The sequence below is a fragment of the Pseudophryne corroboree genome, chromosome 1 (assembly GCF_028390025.1).
Source record: "Pseudophryne corroboree isolate aPseCor3 chromosome 1, aPseCor3.hap2, whole genome shotgun sequence".
Lineage (NCBI taxonomy): Eukaryota > Metazoa > Chordata > Amphibia > Anura > Myobatrachidae > Pseudophryne > Pseudophryne corroboree.
Window position 1 is genome coordinate 319,843,978 of NC_086444.1, and position 22,143 is coordinate 319,866,120.

General features: G+C 46.3%; 1 pseudogene; it reads left to right on the plus strand.

Moving 5' to 3' along the window:
• The first annotated feature begins 20,469 nt into the window (after positions 1–20,469).
• Positions 20,470–20,588, plus strand: LOC134936169 (5S ribosomal RNA; annotated as a pseudogene).
• The last annotated feature ends 1,555 nt before the right edge of the window (positions 20,589–22,143 follow it).

A 22,143-nucleotide genomic window follows, 5' to 3' on the forward strand; every position in this document is an offset into this window, starting at 1 on the left:
CCTTTGAAGTAGTTTTTATAGTGGCTTTATGAACGGGGCCAGCAGGAGCTCATAGAGATCGCTTCCTCTCGGCTTACAGGCTAGGCCACGCCCCCCTAAACTGTGAACTTTTAATTTGCAATGTATACAAGTCTCCGTCTGCCTATGTCAGGTACAAGGAAACCGGGAAAGGGGGGTGGGGGAGGGAGGCAGTGGGAAGGAAGAGATGAAGGTTTTGGTGAAGTGTCAGGAGAATCAGACGATCACTGGTTTAGTGGTATGTGTACAGTCAGGGTCGGACTGGCCCACAGGGGTACAGGGGAAAACTCTCGGTGGGCCCCACTGCCTGGGGGACCCACCTCCTCCTCTAGGGATCAGGTTCCAGACTGCATTTGAATTATACATTATGCATATGTTACCTTATACTGCACAGGACAATGGTGTATTTTCTACAGTGCATTGCTGTTTTTAATCTGCTACATTATCAAGCAGTATTTACTATATAAATTTGTAAAGGGGTCCAGCCCATGCACTCTTTAATGGTTAGCCAAGCCTTTGTGGTGGTTGGTCACACCCCCTCTGGAGAGTGGCCACACCAGTAAATATGGGCCCCTACCACTGCATTCCTCCAGTGGGCCCTACATGCCCCAGTCCGACACTGTGTACAGGGGAGGATAAAATAGGTTTTAACGCTGAAACTGAATGCTACGGTAACAATGGAAAATGTATTTCCATTCATACCTTATATATCAATATGTTACTCTTTAGCTTTACTCTTTAGCTTTTTAGCTTTAGTGTTGGGGAATACCAATATAAAATTAATGATTGCTGCTTTAAAATTCCGGCCTCTCAGGAAATCCTGCACTTCTTGCTCCTCACAGGCTATTACATTTAGTCCAGTTTCTTTCTTTATTGTATGTGTGTGTAGCCTGCCTATGTGGAGAAAGCCGTCATATAAAACTGAAGTAATCAAGGTGCTGTATTCTCAACAAGGGAACATCATTCTAACTGAAGAGTCATTGTGAACAAACAATGTCACATCCATTACAGCAGGTGCTAAACTGCATCCAGTGAAGCAAGTAACCTCTATCTGCGTCAGAGGGTGAGAGAAAGTACGGCTTCCTGTAAAAGTGTGGTAGTGCTGGAAATGACAGCTTCTAACACCGCAGGCTTTTATAGCTCTATATTTAGTGCATCTCTGTAGATCTGGATCTTGCCCAAAATGTCAAGGTTCAGAGAATCATTGTTAAATGAAATTTCTTTAGCCTATATCATCATACAGTTAAACAAAGCTGTCTTATACATACTGTATCCCCACATGTTTATGTCTGTGTATGTTTTATTACATAGAATTGTGTAATATATTTTTTATGGTCATTATTTTAAGAGCTGCAAAGGCTTGAAGTTTGTTTAATAGCTGTATGATGTTACCATGGAATTTTCTGTTGATTATCTGTACAGTGGTAAAAGAGATATGAACTTGTGTTTGCATTTAGAGATACAAGTTGTTAGTGACACACATCAGCAAATGCTGAATCTCTATGACTTTTAGTGTTTCAGTTTGCAAAGGCCAATTTTAAAAGAAAAGTAATTCTTTTATAATGTAGTTTTCAGCTAGAGCACACGTTCTCAAACTCAGTCCTCAGGAGACACAGTTCATGTTTTCCAGGTTACCTGTGGCTTTTTAAAATGTGACAGTTGCATACCTCCCAACTGTCCCGATTTTCGCAGGACAGTCCCGTTTTTTGGGGACTGTCCCGCTGTCCCACCCGCGGGCTGCAGTGTCCCGCGGTGGGGGTGGGGGGCAGTTGGGAGGCTCCTGCACTCGCTGCACTGCTTAGCAGAGCAGCGGTGAATAGACACTGGAGTCAGAGGGAGAGGGGGCATGTCAGCGGCTCACGATCGAGGGTCCTCCCGTGAAGCCACGCCCATTTTTCTTAGGCCACACCGATTTTTTGGGGAGCGCGTGTGTCCCTCTTCATAGAAGTTAAAAGTTGGGAGGTATGCAGTTGGTGATACACAGTGTGCATGCCGGGTGATGTGGAAAAGGTGAACCGCTGAGCTAGAGGTTGCAGGAAAACATCTTCCTAGGAAACATTTTTTCCTATGCATTATTATTATTATCCTTTATTTATATGGCGCCACAAGGGTTCCGCAGAGCCCAATTACAGAGTACATAAACAAATAATCAAACAGGAAAACAGCAACTTACAGTTGATGACAGTATAGGACAAGTACAGGGTAAATAAACATAGTTACATCAGCAGATGACACTGGAATAAGTATCAGGTGGCAGAAGACTGATGGAATTGGTGCAATTGAAGATTATTAAAGTAAGAAAGGATAAGCACATGAGGGAAGAGGGCCCTGCTCGTGAGAGCTTACATTCTAAAGGGGAGGCATGGGCAGCAGAGTGCTTTCTGGGCTCAGCATATACTTGCCTACCAGTGACGTGGGGTGAGGCAGGTGAGGCAAAGCCTTTCTTAACTAACGTATAAGCCAGAGTTTTGACTATATAAAGTATATGAAAAATACAAAGAATATATTAGAATTATCTTCATTGTATTATTCAAATTGCTTTTATAGTCAAAACTCTGGAGTAAAAGGTCTATAGCGCCTATGTTTTCTGCACATCTCTGATCAAAACTCACCAAATGTCCAGCAGTATATACTGCTGCACCTGTGTATAATGCCCACATATACCCTTTGGCTCATGTATTGTGTGTAAATCTGGCTCTGGTACTAGCCAGTGCCTACTGAGCCATGTACCTCACCGCACATCCCTGTTGCCTACTCTCATTGAATGGCTGGGAGGCTCCTGAATCTGTGAGTTAACTGCCACATGGGCACTACTTGTACATGGCACCTCCGAAGGCATGTACCAAGTAATGTTACATAGGGAAGGTGAATGGTGTCTTGACAAAGGTTCAGGATTGGATTGAAATGTGGACAATTATTATTATTATTATTATTATTATTAATAATAATAATAATAATAATAATAATATTACAAACATTTAGTTTAAGGGGCCACAAAGTTTCCACAGTGCTGTATAAGGAATATACACAGCAACAATTTAACTTAACATATAATAAGTACACGTTACTGTGCATAATAAAATATTTCACATTTGCCTGGCAATCCTTGCTAAGGTTGTTTCCCAATCTTCTTGCACCAGCATGCAAAATGTTCACAATCTTCTGGCAGCATTTGCATGAACAAATCATGGGCACAAAAAGGAGCATAGGAATGGGGACGACAGCCCGATGCAGACATAGGCAACCTTTTAAGCTGGTGTTGGTTTCTGTTCTAATTCTGTACAGTATTCATTGATACTGACATAATTACTGTAGTTACTGTCTCATTAATGGAGATTGTCTCCCATGCATCAGATATAACTATCCTGTTTATGAAGTTGGGTCAATTAATATTATGATGGACAATATATGATTAAAAGTAAAACACAGAATACAGCACAACAAAGTGAATTCAGTTTGAAAATTCTACATTGCTGTTATATATATTTCTATAATGGTCTTGTATAGTGGTGGGTGGATGAACAAAGAAATATATTCTGTATGTCATTTCTGTGCTGCTTTCTTTCCTTGTTGGGCACACTGCTTTTTCTGTACCTACAGCAATTATCTTCCTCTTGCTTTCTGTATTCCATTAACTTACTTTCCCATCATTTTTTTGTTAAAAAAAAAAGAGATGGATTTTTTTTTATCAGCACCTGTGTGTTCAGTGTGTCATCACCTGAGAGTCCTTGTTTGTATGTGGTATGTCAAATTTGTGTATTATTATCGGTGCAAGAAATCTTTGCTACCGCCATGGGCACCAGATTAGAACTCCTTATGCAAGATATTAGTTCTGAGTATTTACTGTGAAAACTCCTTTGCCTTTTGTTACATTGCTGTTGAACTTTTGCCTCCCTGATAAATCCCTTTTCTCCAACCCTTGATATTGGCGAATGACCTCCATTATTATGCTGTCTCAAAGATTTAATTTCTGACTTCAGCTACCTTGTGTATTCTGATTTACTTTTTCGATCTTCAGAAAGAGAACACGTCCCAAGTCCAGGTTGACTTTTTTTAGTCCACATCAGTGTCTGGCAAGTCCTACAATACTCCTGCTTTATATGAGCTGCATTGTACTGTAGTCATGCAACAACTGAACAAAATGCTATATATTTTATGACTTAGATTATGGACAATGTTTGCAGTTATACTTTTGTTCTTAAAAACAAGTTACATTGACATAGCATACGAAAAAGAAAACAGATATACAATGTTTCCAAAAAAGCTTCATAATACAGATGGAAACCTAGTGGCTGATTCAGCTGATTTTGCTATCTCTGAAGAGATGCAAAGAGACACAGAAACTATTTACTCTTATGTTTGGGAAGTGCAGCAAATTATTAAATGTAAGATTCTCTTGATCAGCTCATATTCACTAGTGTGATGCCCTAATACACCAGAAAAGCCTGCTGCTTCAGTCTTTCTCAATCAGTGGATAAATATAGCCATTGACTGGTAGCGACTGAAACAGAGGGTATTCCAGAATGAAGAAAGTGTCATATAATTAGATATGAGCTAAATGTGATGCTTACATTTAAATAAGTGATATTATATCACACGGGGTCTATTTACTAATTAGTGTGTGTTGCTTTTTGTTAAAGACCTGGTCAAGATCAGCACTCATTTGTGCCTGCGTGGCATGGGTCTGAGACAGAGTTAATAAGAAAACAACCACCTGGTCTGTCTACAGAAATTATTACACACCTGGGTACATCTCCCACTCTTTATATAATTGCCACCACAGACGATGGTTCAGGAGCAGCACATTTCAAGTAGGAAATTAATGATCTCCGTATGCAATTACAATTAAGTCACAAGTATCATTACTCATATAATAACCTAAAGTACAGACATGTCTTATGGACTAGCTGTATCCAAAGGGAAAATGGATTTGATAAGAATCACAGAGACCAATCTTATTAAATGAAGCTTAATATGAGAAATATTCTCCCATAAACAAAACAATTAATAAAAATGACATACAAAGATTGTCTTAGTAAAATAGGTTTCTTCTAAACAAAAAGTTAATAGTTTATAAAAGTCTAACATAAGTCTGTTTGCCAGGAACAGCAAGAAGATGGAGTAATTCCCAATGCCAGATTAGGTTGCAAGAAGAATTATACAGTTCTGTATGGGGTATATGTATCTATTTCTGTTTGCTCCCTACCCCCCCATGCCACTCCCTCCTTGGCTTTCCTGCATGTCAATACAACATTCTTTTGGTGGGTGGGTGGTGAGCATGCTGTTACTAAGGTGGGAAGGGGTGACACTCTCCAGGCCAACCTCATGTTGGTTAGAAGAGCAAGCCCGGAATGAATAAGACCCCATCATTTTACTTTATACGTCTGTTGGATCATTTGATGGTAGTCCCATACATAAATCTGCAAGCCTCCCCCACATGACATCTCAGACAAACAATTACCACAGCAACTGGTTCATTTTGAGATCACCATGTTGGTAATTAAAAGAAAAATGCTAATAAACATAAAGTACTGTATTCAATAGCTGTCGGGTCCTTTCCAACTCTATTCAATGCTGGGCCAAACCCGACAGGTTTGGCCCAGTCCCGACAGTGTCAATCCGAATTTTTTTAAAGTCGGATTGACATTTTCGGGAAACTGTGCTAAAACCTGTTGGGTTTGGCCCCACTTCCTACAATACGCGTGTATTTCCGACATTCTTCCGACAAGTCGGGTTTCCTGACGTTGGGAAAAAAAGGCCCGACATTGAATAGGTCGGAACCCCTTCTGACCTCAATCAGTCGGAAACTGCCATCTTTCCAACAAGACGGCACTTTCCGACTTCTATTGAATACGTCCCAATGGGTTACATGTTACTTAATATCTTATGAGTTAAAACATAGGGCCTAATTTAGACCTGATCGCTGTTGTGCGAAATCGCACAGCGGAAGATTATTGAATGACTGCGCATGCGTATGCACCACAATGCACAGGCATGAACCCAAACAGTGACAGAATGGTGTGAAAATTTCGATCGCTAGGCGTACGCAAGGTGATTGACAGGAAGAGGACATTTGTGGGTGATAACTGGACATTTTCTGGGAGTGTCAGGAAAAACGTAGGTGTGCACAAGCATTTTCTCGGAGTGTGTGTGATGTCAGTTCCGGCCCCGGTCAGCCTGTTTGTATCGCACTGTAGGAGTAAGTTCTGGGCTATGCACAGACTGCCCAGACTGGAAAAATCATTAGATGGTGAGTGAGTTGCAAACGGATTTGCAGATTTCCGCTGTCTGGTGAAGTTTTCGCACGGCGTACGCACGCATTCACACACACACTTGCATGGGGCGTGTTTTCACTCTATGGGCGGCGACTATCTGATCACAGACCTCTGCAAAAACGCAGAGAAGCAATCAGGTCTGAATTCGGCCCATAATCACAACAATGTTTAAAATATCACAGCTCTAAATACCATGATAAACCTGGCAGAAAAACACCAAACATCGTTAATTTAGTATATACACAACTTGAGTCATTTGTATTGTAAATTATACAGAACAGTATCATGGAAGCACCTCAGTTTCTGCAGATCTTTAGTGTGTAAGCTCCATTTCTCACCAAACCTCCTGCATGCTCTGCCTCCTCTTTATGTTGCCTGCTGATTGTGAACCTTCATTACTTGTGCATTGACTGACACCTTCATCCACTATAATTAATATTACTCAATTGTAATTGCAGCCATGCTACATTGTACACAACAAAGAATTCCTGAAATATCAATTGGTGCATCTTTAGTTGCTCCACTGGTCGCACCATCGAAACTTGCACTGCTAACTGTGCTGTGTCCACTCCAGACTCAGAGTTTAACAAGGGGTGTGCTGTACCCTAGTGCGCTTTCTTCACATACATCAAACCCTGTGATTCACACAGTTTGAAAGGAACTGCAAGGTATAAATATATACACACACACACACACACACACACACACACATATATATACATATATATGTATTGTAAAGTTCTATTGTTTGTACTATTTGATACGTTGTACCCTAGTGCACTTTTTTCACATGCATCTAATTCTGTGATTCACGCAGTTTCCCTGTCGCTGGATGGCTAGGTTTGTTAAACTATCCTTTTAAATATCCAACATAAGGGTGGGTGGGAGGGCCCAGGGACAATTCCATCTTGCACCACCATTCATTTCTCCCAGTGCTGTGTGTCAGTGTTTCCTAGAAATGCTATAAACTGATAAGTGTTTGTGCCGCTGCTCTGTCTCTTAGTAAACCAGCCAGCTCGCTGCAGACTTTGGCCTAAAGTGGATGAAAACAACATTGTGAGCTGTAAGGTGGTCAAAATTGTCTACAAATGACTGAAAATTTATGTTATTGAAGTTAATAATGCAAAAAAAAAACCCACAGATCTAAATCCGAAGCCAATCACAGCGGTTTGGCAAATATAAATACAAAGCTGGCCGAAGAATCAAAACCAAATCCAGCAAAAATGGCCCAGCGCACAGCCCTAATTTTATGTCATGTTTTAGATTAGAGTATAATTTATTATTCCATGCACTGTGATCACACACTGTTTCTATGTATGTATTACCATACAGGCTGGTAAGTGCATTTTGTGCACATATAAGCATATATAAAATTAAGAGCAGTTGGAGACCTGTGGAGAAAGTTGCTAAGTATTTTGGTAAGGTGAAATGTGAACAATGATTACCTCATTGTGATGCTGTGATAAAGAGGATTGAGGTTAATACAGAGGAGCTAGAGGTCAGTGTGGCAATGGGAGTAAAGATGTGATATACGGCTATCCTGAATAGGAAACACCATTATTATTTACTGAGGTGCAACCGGAAGAGTAAAATGCTATTATGATATTAAAGTGTTTGAGTACAGAACAAATGGTCTCTTTACTCTCGGGAGTAATTCAGAGAAACTGAGAATAAATTATTGTGCCACTCAGCCTCATGAATAAATAAATGCTCAGTGGCAGAAGGAGAGAGTATTGACTGCATAGGAGAGGAAAGAGTTAAACATCTGGGGAGGGGTGGACCTAGCTGTGAGGAAAGTACAGCCTTCTTTAGGGGGAGGGTTTGCTATATATAGGGAAGGAGAGGCCATCTTAAGGCTCTTGGTGATTTGCTTTGGGGTAAGTGCTGCTTTGCAGAATCCCCCCATTTTCTTTTTCGGATTTATACATTTCAGTGTTTTGTCAGCTAGTCATGGGCAAAGTGATTCACTGAACTGAGCTGAGACACATGACTCAGTTCAGTGAAGTGTCTGGAGTCAGTGTCTCGGCACATGAGTCATGACTCATCTGTAGTGGAATGTGTTGCAGAGACTGCACATGAATCAGTGAGTTGCCAGTGCTGGAGGATCAGTGCTGGACTCATGGAGTTATTCAGCTGCAGTGATTGTACAGTGTATCTGGGGGAGGCAGCTGCTTATGCCTTGATTGTTAATAATATGTTAACATAGATTTACTGTTATGTTGATATATTATTAATAACCACTTATTGCATACTAGTTATAGAATATGACATTACTTTTGGCTGAGGAGAGAAAGCTTAACAGCCATGAAACACATCATTCATTCTGTAACTAAACCAAATAAAAACGTTTTTTTTTTTTTTTTTTTATCTTGCATACTTTGCTGATTGGATGATTTTAGGTGGCCTTGGATTTATTATATTATCCACTATCTAGCCTCCAGGGAGTTTGCCACCCACAATCACACTGAGCAGGATCAGTGAGCACTGAGCCGAGAGCCCTGTACCACAGGGGCTCCACCTCCTGCTGCATGAATCAGATTCATTCACTGAGTCACTGAGTCTACACAGTGTACAACTGTCTCACTCACTGGCAGACTCAGGATGAATCATGATTCATGACATGGATCAGGCACAGCAGCACTCACTGACTGGTGAGTCGTGACTGCTCCCTCCCCCCTCCCACTGGGTGTCACCTGGTATAGCCTCTGGCCAATCACAGCTAAAGACAGCAGAACACACTGACTGAAGGACACAGGACAGAGTTTCCTCCCTCTGTCTGAGAGAAGCTGCTGCTGCTGCTGTCTCGACTCATGAAACAGTGAGTGACTCGAATCATTCACACTTCCTGATGATTCGAGTCACTGTGTTGAGACAGAGAGTCAGTAGCCATCTCTATTGTCAGCTCCCTGCATTTAGGTCACACATCAGTGCTCTGGCTACCACTCGCCCACGTTACCGCTCATCGGGCGGTGGGGGCTGGTTCCGGGGGCGAGCTGGCTGGCCCTGGGGACGGCGTCCCGTCTCCTAGGGCCTCCTCGAGGGATCTGGCGGAAGCCGGGCCGGATGTGACTGGCGGGAGCGGCCGACGAGGAGGATCAGAGAGGGAGTCAGGCCGCCCGGAGGTGGGCGGGCAGCAGCCCTTGCCTCCGGGCATGGCCGGGGAAGCCCCAGTGCCGGGTGCCCGCGGGAGCGCGCCGCGCCAGGCGCTCATCCAGGGACCGGAGACTGAGTTCGATGCCCAGCTCTTCCCCCTTGCCGGGGCCGGCTAGTGGTTCCAGGCGGGGGGAGGGCACTGGGCGGGGGACGGTGGCCAGCCGAGCGAGGCCTGTCGCAGGGCCTCGCACGGCGTCATCCCCAAACGCTTCGGCTGAGAGAGCACGGACCGGAAGCGGTGGGACGCGCGCGCGGCTCCGGTGGCGCCGCTCGCGCACGTGTGCGCGCAGCGGCGCCGCTTTCCTCCTTGTCTCCTCAGCCCTCTCCCCCGCAGCCGGAACACGGTGTGGAGCGGGGAGGGAGGGGGAGAGGCAGTGATCAACCAGGTTAAGCTAATGGAGCTCTTAATGCAGGAGCCCAGACAAGAGGCCTTGTGGTGACAGAGAGCAGTGGGGCGCGCGCCCGAGGTGCGCGCGCGCCCACGCTCGCCTCTGGTGCCGCTAGCCGCGCACGTGTGTGCGCAGCAGCGCCGCCGGCCCTGCTGTCTCCCCTGCTATCTCCCAGGCAGCCGGAGTCCGGCGGGAGCCGGGGGGAGAGGGGAGACAGGGCAATTATGATCACTGGCAGGGCAGTGCGATACCAAGGAGAAGGGGTGCGGCAGCAAGAGGTCACCGGGTGCGCGAGCCCGTGTCCACTGAAAGCGGAGCAGTGCGCGCGCGCTCTGCTGCGCCGCGGGGTTCCCGGTCTTTTCAGATCACTCCCCCAGGGCCGGAATCTAGCGGCCTGCGGGGGAGGAGGGGGGACAGGGAATGGGTTAGTGGCTGCGGGGCTGCTGCACGCGCCGCAGGAGCTCGCGGCGGTCCCACCCCCCCACCCCCCCCTCTGCGGCATCGGATAGTTCCGATACATGGGAAGAGGGGACAAATTCGGAGGCGAGGGCAGTGCGGGCGTCGACAGCGGTGCCTCCGCTTTCCCGCAAGGGCAGCGTGCGTCGGATGCCCGGCACACGCATGTCGGGCGGCGAGTGCGTGGTCGCACGCGGGCCCCGGCGAAGGACCCAGGACCGCGTTTTGGGGCAGTCACGACCCCTCCGGAGCGCTGGCTCGGCCCTGGCCACAGCGGTGAAGGTGTTAGGGCCGCTAGCCGCAGCTGCCTCCCCTAGAACGGCTGTTCGTTCCGGCGGGCTGCGAGCTATGGCGGCGCAGCGGGTGGCACGCGCCTGCCGTGAGCTCGGGACGGTCGCCGCAGAATTACAACAGGGTCCAGGGCAGGACGCGGGGGAGCTCACGGCCGCAACGCCCCCAGCACTGAGGCCGCGGCATGTGCCGCGAGTGCTGGAGGGGTCCTCCGCTTCTTCCTCTTTTTCAAGGGAGCTCGGGGATGAGGCGATGGCAGATTTCGAGGAGGAAGGCAACGATTTGGACGCGCCGGAAGATTCCATGTCGGGGCAGTCGGCGGCATCAGGTAAGGTGGTGCAGTCGGTATTCGGGTTTCTCCACGAGCTCTAGTTCGCGTAGTTCTTCCTCTTCCTCATCTTCAATGTAGTCACAGGCGTCCGAAGTCAGTAGCACAACTAGGGCAAAGAAGCGGGCATAAATTCGCCAAGAGGGCAGCGGAACAGGCGCAAGCGGCTTAGCGAGGAAGCGCGTAGGGCCAAGAAGCTCGCAATTTGCCCGGTGTCGTGCGATTCGTCTATACTGCTGTACTGCGGGGGCTGCGAGATAGCTGCCGCAAGAAGATTTGGAGGGGGGACTTCGTGGACGTGTTCGTATTGACGAAGGTCGCGAAGAAAGAGTATAAGGTGGCGGCGCAAAGAAGGGCATCGGGGCTGAGGCATTCCGTACCTTCGATAATTGCCTGGCCGGGTTCTGGGTCTTCGCGGCATCTTACCTGGAGGACAGGCCGGCAGAGCACACGAATATAATTAGGTACCTGCATCTCGTACATGACATGCAGCGCACGTCTTCGGGATCGGAGTGGCGCAGGTACGATCAGGAATTCAGGGAACAACAGGAAGGTTTGCAGGTCATGGACTTCGGGTTCAAGGACGTTGAGGTTGGGCTCAAGGTCACCCGGGCTTCGCTACAGGCGGAGGAGCCCCGGAAGCCGGGGGCGGACGGGCACCACGCAGGGTCGTCCTCCCAGTGGTTCGGCGCGGACGGCGGATTGGCCAAGTCAGGTAGGTCGGCAGTCCGCGCAGGGGGGCGTGCCACCACAAAAGGAAAATGTTTCACGTTTAACAACGCGGCGTGTTCCTTCGGGGGATGACTTGGTCATCTCTCCAGTGGGGGTGGTTTCTAAGAAGGCTCCAGGCGCCTTCCGGCTCATTTGAGTTCGCTTTTAGGTGTGTACTGCCGGAAGCTGTGAAGGGCGACTGCGGGGTGTGCCAGAACGCACCATTTTGTGCGTTTGTCCTCAGAGATTAAGAGGGATTTGGCAATATGGGCCTCGTTCCTCGAGGACTTCAACGGGGTGTGTATATGGCAGGCCCCAATGGCGGACAGCGCTAGGTTGCAGCTGTTCACCGACGCAGCGGGCGCCTCTGGATTCGGTTGCCATCTGGAGGGATCTTGGTGCGCGGCCTCGTGGCCGGCAGAATGGCATTGCGGGGGTTTCACGAAGGACCTTTTGCTTCTGGAGTTTTTCCCATTATGGTGGCGTTTGGAGGTCTGGGGCGATCGGCTGGCTAATCGCAGCATTTTGTTTAGATGCGATTATCTGGGCGTGGTGCATGCGATTAATAACCAGAGGGCAAAGTCGTTGGTGGTTATGCGGGTGCTAGGGCAATTGCTTTTGACATGCTTGCGTAGGAACCTGTGGTTCCGCGCGCAACATGTGCCCGGTTTGGAGAATGGGATTGTCGACGCTTTGTCGCGAGGACAGTGGGAGAGGTGTTGGTTGTTGGCACCTGAGGCCAACGAGCAAGGTTTTCATTGTCCCGGTTAGGTTTGGCAGGTGATCGGGCCGGACTGGAGGGTCTAGCGTTGCGGTCAGTAGCGCCAGCCACGCTCAAGGCTTACGAACAAGCTTGGAGTGAATGGGAGGAGTTTGTCCAAGGGCGTCAGCATCAAGGTAAGAGTAGGCATCGGCTGATGCTTTCTTTTATGTGGCAGCTTTACGTCTCCGGTAGGTCACGAGCAGTGGTATCGCGGTATTTGGCAGGCATCTCATTTTTCTGCAAGCTGCGAGGCGTCCCTGACGTAACGAAAAGCGAGGTTCTGCGGAAGGCAATGAAAGGGTGGGCGCGAGTTGCGCCGTCGCCACCGGATAGGAGGCGGCCCATCGATGCGGCTTTGTTGCCAGCCGTCATCGAGGCGGTAGGGCGAGTCGCGTCGTCCAGGTTTGAGACGCTTTTGTTTAGTTTGGCGTTCTCAATGGCTTACCACGGGGCCTTTCGAGTTTCTGAGTTGGTAGCGCCTTCCAAGAGAGCAGATTCGCGCATGCTGGTCGGGGACGTGGTAGTGGGTGAGAGGTCCTTGCTGTGCAGGTTGCGACGCTCCAAGACGGATCAAGTGGGGAGAGGGCGCTGGGTTACAATGGTTCCAGCGCTAGAGGAGAGCGTTTGCCCAGTTGGCTGGCAAGGCAATATGTGGTGGTGCGACCCGTTAAGGAGGGGTCTTGGCTGTTGCATTATGATGGGCTGCCAGTCACGAAATACCAGTTTCGTTGGATGCTGAGTCGTTGTTTGGCGGGCTTGGGCCTCCCACCCACTGCTTTCGGTACCCATTCCTTTCGCATAGGCGCAGCGACGTCGGCTGCTGCGGCGGGTTGCTCCAGAACTGAAATCCAAGCGGTGGGGCGATGGAAGTCGTCAAGTTACAGACGATATATTCGCCCCGTCACATGAGAGGTCGGTTTGCGCTTGGGGCTTTGTTTAAATGTCAATGTATTACGTTGTTCCAGTTCTGTGATTTTATGGTGTTGTGCGTCTGTTGGTGTTCCCCCTTTTTTATCCTACTCAGGGATTAGCTACTCGCCGTTGCTGGCATGAGTCGGCAGCGGGGGTCTGGAGTTATTTGCGATTTTTTGCCTGACTTGACGGACTGAATTCTAATCTATAATTCGGCTAATTTGGTCTAATCAGAGTCCCTCAGCAGGTCTTTACGTTTCACCTCCAGCTGAGTTATTACATGTGTTTCCCATTTTATACCCCCCCCCCTTTTTATTTCGTTTGTTTTATTTGATCCTTCCCCTTTGTGTCTTTAATTGCGCTTTAAATTGGCAACGGAACATGGTGCAGTCGGCTAGGCCGTGACTGCTGCAATGGCGAGATCTAAAGTTTTCTTTTTTGGCAGATCCTTCAGTATAAACAATTAATAAGCCTCTTAGTAATCAATTCTACCCCTCTTTTTCCCTTCAGGATGGTTCGGAGACTATTTGCCCATTTGGGTGGTTGGCCACTCTTACATTTACTGGGCGGCCAGGTTTGTGGCCTCGGAAGGGTCTCAGGCATTGCTAGGAACACAGGGTGTCAGATGGCTTGGCTGGCGAGGAATGATGTGGGGTGAGCTGAGGAGTAGGTTAGTGAGTCAGGCCAGCAAGCATGGAGTCCCTAGGGTTTTGGTTGTCCATCTAGGTGGCAACGACCTGGGGAAGAGGACATCCTTGGATCTGCGGTGGGCCATGATACAGGATCTGGCAAGTGTGACCGCGGCATGGACCAATTGTGTGTTGGTTTTTTCCATGATGGTGCCAAGATTGTGTTGGAGGGGTGTGGCGGATGGTCGCCAGATTGATGAGGCCCGGAAAAAGGTGAACGGAGCGGTGGCAAAGTGGGTGCTGTCCCACGGTGGGAGGGTGGTTCGCCACCCGAGGATACGGTTCAGAGACAGCCACCTTTTCCGGCGCAATGGAGTACATCTATCCAATGAGGGGATGATGTTTTTTCTGGAGGATCTAGGTTTCGCTTTGCAGGAGTTAGGGTAGGTTTATGGTGGCGGTGCGAAAGACTTTGGGGATGAGTCTTTCGCTGTTGGCGGAAAAGAACGGCAGTTTTGTATTGTAGGGAAAACTGTAGTGTTTTTACAGTTTGTTGTGGTTTAGGTGCACTCACCTCCATCGACTTATGGCCGCTTGACCACCCGTCCGGGAAGGCAGCGGCAGGGCACCCAGGAGCGGTGGGTAGTCACTGTGGGGGTTGAGTTGTCACCTATTACCGGTTTATAGTAAGTTTTAGTAAATTTATAGGGTTAGTTATTTAAAGTTAATTCAGATTAATTGAGCCGTTCTTTTGGGCCGCCACCATATGCCAGCTGGAGCGGCATATTAAATTAATTTCTTTATTACAGGTTTCCTAATGGATAGGGACAAATAAATAGCTAGCAATTTTCTGCCAAAATTCAAGTCTCAGTGTCGTTATTTCTGGTTCTAGGTTATGAATGCTTTACTTTCAAAGAAAGGGGTCCACCAAATATCACTAAGATGTTTAGGAGAGAGTATTGACTGCATAGGAGAGGAAAGAGTTAAACATCTGGGGAGGGGTGGACCTAGCTGTGAGGAAAGTACAGCCTTCTTTAGGGGGAGGGTTTGCTATATATAGGGAAGGAGAGGCCATCTTAAGTCTCTTGGTGATTTGCTTTCCCACCCTCCCGCCCTGGTATTAAGAATTTGTGGCACGTGGGCTTTGGCTTTAAGTTGTTGGCTGTTTTCGTTGGCTATTTATTGGCGGAAAAGAACGGCAGTTTTGTATTGTAGGGAAAACTGTAGTGTTTTTACAGTTTGTTGTGGTTTAGGTGCACTCACCTCCATCGACTTATGGCCGCTTGACCACCCGTCCGGGAAGGCAGCGGCAGGGCACCCAGGAGCGGTGGGTAGTCACTGTGGGGGTTGAGTTGTCACCTATTACCGGTTTATAGTAAGTTTTAGTAAATTTATAGGGTTAGTTATTTAAAGTTAATTCAGATTAATTGAGCCGTTCTTTTGGGCCGCCACCATATGCCAGCTGGAGCGGCATATTAAATTAATTTCTTTATTACAGGTTTCCTAATGGATAGGGACAAATAAATAGCTAGCAATTTTCTGCCAAAATTCAAGTCTCAGTGTCGTTATTTCTGGTTCTAGGTTATGAATGCTTTACTTTCAAAGAAAGGGGTCCACCAAATATCACTAAGATGTTTATGGAACTAGCACTTGTTTCCTTTCCTGGCTTCTCAGCAAAATCTGACAGAAGAATTAAAGAGCCTGATTAGTTGTTATGGGCAACAAGGCGACAAAACCTTTTCCTTTGCACTTCTGTTCATATGTGCCCACCAATGAATTTGATTGTTAATGATTGTTTAGGTAGACAAATTCCATGTTGAATGAGAAACAATAAAAGTGCTGTGAAAATGCTGTAGTATTGGTATCACTGAAAGCCCTCTACTGTTTACAGCGGAAGTAGCATACTGGGCCTCAATTAGATGTGGGTGTTGATGTGATTGCTGTTGCTGTTTTTTGCCATCTGCATTTGCGACTATGGGGGTAATTCCAAGTTGATCGCAGCAGGAATTTTGTTAGTAGTTGGGCAAAACCATGTGCACTGCAGGAGAGGCAGATATAACATGTGCAGAAAGAGTTAGATTTGGGTGGGTTATTTTGTTTCTGTGCAGGGTAAATACTGGCTGCTTTATTTTTACACTGCAAATTAGATTGCAGATTGAACAAACCACACCCAAATCTAACTCTCTCTGCACATGTTATATCTGCCCCGCCTGCAGTGCACATGGTTTTGCCCAACTGCTAACAAAATTCCTGCTGCGATCATCTTGGAATTACCCCCTATATGCTAATATGGGCAGAAGCTAACTTAATCATAGGGATGCCCACTTCTGCCTCATTTCCGTCCGATGATGTAAAGTTGTGAAACATCGGTACCATCACCACAGTTCGGATCCTCATGCAGATTCTGAGTGCCTCTGTAGACGTGGAGGCTGAGCTGCTTTCCTGGGATGCCAAGGGCTCGCCAATAGCAAGTAAGATTGCAACTTCTAATTTATGCATACCCAGGAAATGCCATCTAAATGGCCATGACATGACTGCATTTGCTCAACCACTCCCCATTACCACCCCCAAATGCTGTCTTCCTGCCACTCACTTTGCATTTAATCCCTCATTGTGAGCGCTATCACAATTCTATCACTGTGCTTGCGCAGTGTGGCTCAGATGCATGTGCAGTACGAAAACATCGACTGACTTACATACTTCAGCCACTTTGTGACTGCATCTGAATGAGGCCCCCTATTTTGCGGGGCGTTTGCCTAACCTGCTATATATGTGTGAGCTGCAGACATGTACTGCCTAATCTCTGTGATTCCTGTGCTTAAAGGTGTGTATGTACTAAGCACTGGCCAACCAGCTCCTGTCATTTTTTTGAACACAGCCTGTGACATGACAGTTAGGAGATGATTGGCTGGTACTTTATCTCTGTCTACTTTATCTCTTTGCAAGGCTTAGTACATACCCCAAAGTATTTTCTAAACACATATCTGAAGTCTTGAGCCATGAGAAAAAAACCAAAGTCAGAAACAAATCTGCTTAAAGCGCCTAGAAATATTAATAAGTGGTTCAAACAGCAGTGGGGCGCAGCCAAAAAGGCACTGTGTATGTGCCTCTGGTAATTTATGCACAGAAGAAAGAAAAAAGATTGGCTGCGCCTACAGTGTTGTTAGTATACCAAAATTATGGAGAGCTGACAACTAAAATATATAAAATATATTTATTAAAATAATAATAATAACACACCAATGGAAGACTATTACACAAATATAAAAGACTTGTAAATTTGTATATACTCTGAAAAACCGTAAATATATCTAATGAACGGTATCCGCAAATTAAAATGGTTAAAGCAATGTATTGAGTGTTAACTCAGTGTAGATATAGATTTGTAACACTGTTTAACAAATGTATCATTACTCTTACATGCTTATTAAAATTGTATCCTCCCCTAACTCTGATCACCGATCACTGAACTCTATCCACTGTTACCGCCTATACGGGGATACGTCCCGTTACTCTACAGAAGATCCCCCTCCATTTGCAAGAGGCTGCTCCGGCTAACGCTACCACCCAGTACTTCATCTATATTTCCAGCGGCTGCCATTTCCCTGCTGAAATCCCTGCAACTAACGGCGGCTTCGGGACAGGGACAGACTAGAAACTACTTGCCACTATACTAATGTACTCTCTGCAGTGTGGCAATGTGGCATAATGTAAACTAGGCGGCACTAAAATGGCATAATGTGAATCGGGTGCTTTAGTGTGACATAGTGCCATACTTGCCTACTCTCCTGGAACTGCCAGAAGGCTCCTGAAAATTGTGTGACACTCCTGGTGCCCTGTGGAAGTAAATAAGTCTCCCGGAGGCCGCCTGCACCCCCGCCGCCAAGCCACTTGGAATCTCGTCATCATAGCCATGCCCCCTGCTGTTCAGTGCCCCCACTCAAAGCCTCTTCTGTCGCATCACTCCCCCTCTCTGCTCCCTATGCCAAGCCACACACCCCTGCATCGCCCAACACTGTGCCGACTGGCTGCAATACAGTTTGGCATAATGTAAACTAGGGGATACTACAATTTGGCAGCATATGAACTAGGGCACAATTATGGAGCATTCAATGAACAAACGCTGGGCAGAGAGGTTCTTTCTAGATGCGTTGGGGGCCCCTCAAATACTGCTATGGGGTCCACAAAGTTGTAGTTATGTATGGGTATATCCCAGTTTACAATATGGACAAGTAAGTTTCATGAACACACCTATAGCACATGGGATCTGAATGACTTTTACCATCTATTTCCTCACTCACCTTCCATAGATAATGGATCAAAAACTATTATTTAGAGATCATTTATCAATGCACCTCTCATACTAAGCATTTATCAATGCACCTCTCACCAGAGTTCTAAACCAACTCTAGCACAAGGCTTGTGGAGGCCCTTCATGGACTGGGTTTCCATGGCCCAGCAGTCGCACACATGCCTTAGATCACCCTGCACCATATCAAACTACCATTGGATGTTTTCTGGAGTGAAGAATCATACATTGGGGTAAATTTACTAAGGTCCCGATTTTGACCGAGATGCCGTTTTTTCATCAAAGTGTCATCTCGGTAATTTACTAAGCAATAATCACGGCAGTGATGAGGGCATTCGTAATTTTTTGGAAGTCCAACAAAAAAATTACGAATGAATACACCATCGGTCAAAACGCGGCTGTTTAAGTATGAATCTCGGTAATTTACTAAGAAGTGCAAAGCAAAAAACAAACAAACACTGCCGTGAAAAATTACAACTCGTAAAAAAGTGCTAAAAAAAAACAGACCTGCTTTTTTTTTCCGTGATTGGATAGGCATGCACGGATCCATGAGATCCGTGCATGTATATCAGTGGGAAGGGGTGGGAAAGTGGTTATTTTCTTTAAAAAAATTGCGTGGGGTCCCCCCTCCTAAGCATAACCAGCCTCGGGCTCTTTGAGCCGATCCTGGTTGCAGAAATATGGGGAAAAAATTGACAGGGGTTCCCCATATTTAAGCAACCAGCATCGGGCTCTGCGCCTGGTCCTGGTTCCAAAAATACGGGGGACAAAAAGAGTAGGGGTCCCCCGTATTTTTAAAACCAGCACCGGGCTCCACTAGCTGGACAGATAATGCCACAGCCGGGGGTCACTTTGATATAGTGCTCTGCGGCCGTGGCATCAAAAATCCAACTAGTCACCCCTTCAATCAAGGGGTCCCCCCCCCAGCCACCCAAGGGCCAGGGGTGAAGCCCGAGGCTGTCCCCCCCCATCCAATGGGCTGCGGATGGGGAGGCTGATAGCCTTTTGTGATAATGAAAAGATTGTTTTTAGTAGCAGTACTACAAGGCCCAGCAAGCCTCCCCCGCATGCTGGTACTTGGAGAACCACAAGTACCAGCATGCGATGGAAAAACGGGCCCGCTGGTACCTGTAGTACTACTACTAAAAAAATACCCAAAAAAAGACAAGACACACACACCGTGAAAGTAAAGATTTATTACATACATGCACACAAACATACATACATACTTACCTTATGTTCACACGCAGGTCGGTCCTCTTCTCCAGTAGAATCCAAGGGGTACCTGTTGAATAAATTCTACTCACCAGATCGCGGGTCCCAGGGTCCTCGGGGCATCCATTTGTAATCCACGTACTTGCATAAAATAAGAAAACGGAAAGCCGAGCCACGAACTGAAAGGGGCCCCATGTTTTCACATGGGACTCCTTTCCCCGAATGCCAGAAACCCACTCTGACTGATGTCTAAGTGGGTTTCTTCAGCCAATCAGGGAGTGCTACGTTGTAGCACTCTCCTGATCGGCTGTGTGCTCCTGTACTGAGTGACAGGCGGCACACGGCAGTGTTACAATGTAGCGCCTATGCACTCCATTGTAACCAATGGTGGGAACTTTCTGCTCAGCGGTGACGTCACTTTTCGCTGCAACTCTTTTCCCTCTTGTAGGGACTAAACTTTCATGTTATTCTATATGTTTTTGTTTTTTTTCCCTCATGCACCTGCCCTGTATAATTTATTTACTCAAACTGCATAATACCAATACCTTATAAATGACATAAGGCATCTGCAATCTACTATCCAATACTGCGTTAATCTGTCCTAATATGATGTATTGTCTCTAATTTTCTCTCATTATGAGCATAAAGATTTAATCACTATCTATCATATTAAGCGCGGGAGCAGGATTTTGTGATTTCGCAGTATTATACATTGTGTCAGGTGACATATCAATTCTACTGATAAGAGAAAGCTAGAACCTTCAATAAGGGCATTTGAAAATTAATCAGTTGAAATATATGTTCTAACCAGAGGGTCACTATATCTTTTGATCACAAATTTCGTGGACTCTCATTCATGATTCCCGGAACATGATACCACTTCAGTGGGATCCTCTGTACCGAGTCTAACGTGAAAAGCAGATCCACATATTTTCACAAACTTCTTTCTCTCTCTTCCTTCTATTGCCCTTTTTCCTATTTTCTTATATCGGTGCACTCTCATTGGTGTACACACTCAATTTCTACTACCATGCCACGCTGTCAGCGCCCGATCTCATTCGAACTTGGAAGCTAATTAGCGTTGGGCCAGGTCAGTATCAGGAAAGGCGACTACCTGCGAATACCTGGTGTTGTAGATCAGGAATTATTTTCCTTCTGTGTGGGATAAAAAACACCAACAGCAGTATCACCACTAATTCTAATTTGGTAACCCCTCAACATAGAATTTGCAGGAATTAATAGCTTTTTTGTTTGACTTGTTATGCCTATAAATAAATAATTCCCAAACATATGGCAGGTGTATATAATACAGGTGAATATTAATTTCAAGAGTGGTGACTTGTGATTACCTCTCTAGTTACCTACAGTTTATGTAAACTGACCTTTCTATAGAAACTGTGTTTGACCGATCCCCGGTTCCATCAATACAGAAACCCTGTACTGGCCAGGGGAAATGGGGGTATGACTATCCAGTGTCTACAACCTTTCCACATACTCTTTGGAATAAAGAGACCAGAACATTTTAATATTTTCTCAACCTTATTATTTTTCTTGCATAGATCATTGGGAAGGGTAACTTTGTTTTATTAATGCCAATAAAAGTTATGTCTTAAATTTCTCGTATTTTTACTACTTATTCAGTTTCTTCAAAAGAGTGATCCCACACAAGAGCCTTCTTTTTTCTCCCCTTCGTAAATCAACGAGAACACCTCAGACCAGTGCGGGCGGAGCACTGGACATTCCCAAAAAACATGATATATATTCCCAACGTGACCGCAATTTCTCCAACAGAATCGAGAAGTGGAGGGCCATATACTATGTTGCCGCTCAGGTGTAAAGTACGCCCTCTGACACAGTTTGTAAAACATCACTGAGTGGCTCAAACATTTGGACATCTTAAAACAATTAAAAGAAATAGCGTCCCATTCATCCTCCCATAAAGTTCTAGATAGGTCCCTTTCCCATTTAACTTGAGCTGGTAGTTTCCCCACTTTAAAATTAGTTACTATAAACTGGTACCATTTTGTAATACCACCTCGGTGCAGAGGGGAGATCAGTCTTGAGTGTAATATTTTAGGAAAGGGAGGTAGAACATATGGCCTTGGAAGGTAGGTTGTCAGCCAGTGGCGCAATTGAAGACATTTATTGAAGTCTTGTTTGAGGATGTGGAACTGTGCCTGCAATTGGGATAAAGATGCCATCTGACCCTCTGGGAAAATATCTCTCAGAGTCGAGAGACCAGCCAGCGTCCATGAATCAAGCCTCAAATCCGGAATAAGCTGTGCTATAGTCGACAGCGTTAAGTCTGGGGCGGGTAGCCTTATGTCGTCATGTTTAGAGATAGTGCTATGCCACACGGAAAGTGTTGTTTTAATTGCAGCTCCTAGGCCAGGTAAAGGAGGGGCAATGCGGGGAGGTAGCCATAGCAGGTCAGTAAGTATTGTCGGTGACACAAAGGAGCTTTCTATCAATACCCAAGGCTTAGGAGCCTGAGAGGTAAACCAGTCCCGTATCTGACTAAGTATGCATGCTGCATGATAACCATCCAGATCGGTGTAGGCCACCCAGAGGCGGATTGGCCATAGGGTCTACAGGGAAGATCCCCGGTGGGCCGGCACACCCGTGGGACCTGTTTTGTTTGAGGACATGTGGTCCTATTTATAGACATAATGAAGATGCCAAACAATTTGCATA